This window comes from Austrofundulus limnaeus, unplaced genomic scaffold, assembly GCF_001266775.1.
Source record: "Austrofundulus limnaeus strain Quisiro unplaced genomic scaffold, Austrofundulus_limnaeus-1.0 Scaffold490, whole genome shotgun sequence".
Taxonomy (NCBI): domain Eukaryota; kingdom Metazoa; phylum Chordata; class Actinopteri; order Cyprinodontiformes; family Rivulidae; genus Austrofundulus; species Austrofundulus limnaeus.
The window spans coordinates 114502-117587 of NW_013952892.1; positions in this window are offsets into that span (position 1 = coordinate 114502).

The window sequence follows — 3086 nt, forward strand, 5'->3', positions numbered from 1 at the left end:
GTTTACCCGGTTCCTGGACCGGTCCGGGGATGCTGCAGGGACCTTTACAGATAAACACAACAACAAGACCTGTCGTGTTGAACATGTCGACACAACCTGAAGCTTTTGAAAGAAGGAGTTGTTACATTTGGATGGTTCCGTTTGTTTGGACCCAGTTAGTGTTTTCAGGACTCAGGTGAGGTCTGTTCAAAACCTCCAGGAGTCCTTGGTCCACCTGCTGGGTTAATGTGACCCACCTGACCTGGTACGTCACCAGTTTCTGACTCCTTCAGGGTGCGCATGTTTCTGAAAGCACATCTTGTGAAGCAGCATTTCACAAAAAGCAGAATATTAGGAGATCTTCTGAAAGTGCAGAATAAATCAGGTTTTATTTGTTGGTAGTAAAGTGTTTACCCTCCGTGCTGCGAGGGTTACAGTACACAGWCCTGATCAGTTCCAGGAACCAGCACATCCTCCCTGAGAGGACAAACCTGTCCACAGGCAGCCCAGGAACGTCTTCTACCGTCACGTTTTATTTCAAACATGTTGCTCCAGCACACGAGTTTCAAACCTAACAAACATGCTTGTTTTTATTTTTAATTAAAGACAACTAACTTCCMGAAACACGTCAAATTAAGATCTTTGATTTATTCAAGCAGGTTAACGGAGGTGACTCYGGACAGGAAGGTGATCCGACCCGTTTTCTCCTTCTTTATTGGAAGGAAGCAGCAGAACTTCCCCTCCTGTGTTGAGCCTGCATACGTGTGTTCAGACGACAAAAACATCGAAATGACCCTGAGCTCGTGTCGCTCCTGTTCCTGCCCAGCTTTCAGCTTCACAATAAGTGTGGTTTAAATTTTAACATCGGCTTCCCTTGACTTCAAATATTTATTTAACTTTTACACAATGACTGTAATTAAATCAGTCATCTAATATTTGACACTAATATCAAAGATGAAACGGCCTCAAAACAGAAGAAACAGTTTGTTCTTGATGTTTGTTATAATTTTTAATATTAAAAACTTTATTTTCCACAACATTGTCAACACCTTTTCACTAATGTACAGCTCAGATTAAATGTTACTCTTCTTTTTGCCTTTTGCATAGCATTTAGCTGTTGTTAGCTACTGACTAGTGTATTGATACTTTCTGCTGTTACTTAGCATTTAGCTGTTGTTAGCTACTGACTAGTGTATTGATACTTTCAGCTGTTACTTAGCATTTAGCTGTTGTTAGCTATTGGCTAGTGTGTTGATACTTTCAGCTGTTACTTAGCATTTAGCTGTTGTTACCTATTGGCTAGTGTATTGATACTTTTAACTTCTTAGCCAGCATAAGGCTACTGTTAGCTTTTGGCAAGTGCATTGAGTTATTTGATACCTTTAGCTTTTACTCTGAATTTTGGTATATTTAACTTTTGACTAACATCTTCCACTTATTAGCAAGTATTTTGGTACATTTACATTTGTAGCTAGCATATAGCTACTGTTAGCTTTTGGCTAGTTTATTGCAACAATTTGCTAGCTTTTTGCTATTTTTTCTTTTACCTAGCATTTAGTAATATTAGCTTTTGACTGACATGTCATTTTTGCCACTAATAACTTCTATCCAGCATTTTGCTCTTTTTGTTTTCTTTCTGCTCCTTTTAGCTTCGGCTGTGAAACTACCAGCTCAGTTCCTTGAGCTAATTTCAGCAGTTGTTCGGCTCTTAGTTTTCAGAGCTGCATGTGTTTTATGTTCTGGTTCTGTTGTGCAGGAGCTGGGTTGGAGCACCAGCATGGAGCGCTGCAGATGAAATGTGAAGTGCTGGTAGGTAGGTCACACGGACTTGTTGAATAAATAAATAAAGTTCTCTCCAGTGACCTGCTGAGCACTGATCTGAAGCTAATGAGCATCATGAAGTTCTGATGTTGTAGACACGGAACAGAACAGGTGACTTTAGAGGAAACACAGGAGTGCTGTGTCACCCCGACACCATGTTCTCATCATGTCACCTGGAAAACACCTGATGACCAGGATTATCTACGGTTCAGTCTTATACTTTCAGCTGTTTTACCCACTCCTCTGGAAACATGTTCAGCTCATTCAGGACATTAAAGTCAAAACTTTGCATTTTTAAATTCATTATTAGCTTATAAACCTTTGACATTAGCTTTTATCTAGTGTAATGCCAGTTTTAGTTATTAGCTACTGTTTTGTCAATCTTAGCTTTAAGCAGCTTTTATCTGCTTTATGCTAATTTTAGCTTCTTTGCAACTGTTTTTGCTTATTTTGACGTTTAGCTATTGTTTTGTTGGTTTAAGCTTTTAGCTAAGATAAGCAAAAGTACTTTGAAATTTAAAAAGTACCTTGGATAAGTTGCCTCGTAGCTATCAGGTATTGTTTTGGCTGTTTTAGCTTTTAGCTACTGTTTTACATGGCCTTAGCTATCATTGTTTTGGCTGTTTTAGCTTTTAGCTACTGTTTTATATGGTCTTAGCTATCATTGACTGTTTTAGCTTTTAGCTACTGTTTTACATGGTCTTAGCTATTAGTTTTGACAGTTTTAGCTTTTAGCTACTGTTTTACATGGTCTTAGCTATCATTGTTTTGACTGTTTTAGCTTTTAGCTTCTGTTTTACATGGTCTTAGCTATCATTGACTGTTTTAGCTTTTAGCTACTGTTTTACATGGTCTTAGCTGCTTCAGTAAGGGTTTTAGCCACTCACACAGAAAAAGGAGAAAGTTTGCGGTTTAATATTTTTTAAAGAATAATCCAAATTAAATGTTTAAGAWGTGGATAAAATAAAAATCACAACAAAAAGACTTCTTAGATTCAGGTCGACCAGGAAATGAAACTACAGCGATGACATCAGTTTTTACAGATGAAACATTTATGTGTTTCTTTAAGCTAACTGAGTCGAGATCTGAGTGAAGCTGACACCCCACCCACGTCAAAAAATTCATCAAATAGTCAGAATGGTTAGTGCTCCGTTTGTGCAGGTTTGTGCTGTAAAAACTGTCGTTTGTGCAGCTTTAGTTTTCGAGATATTTGAAGTTAAAAATTGGCCCGATGACGTCACCATTCCGGAAGTTGCTGCGGGGACGATGACGTCATCGGCTTACAG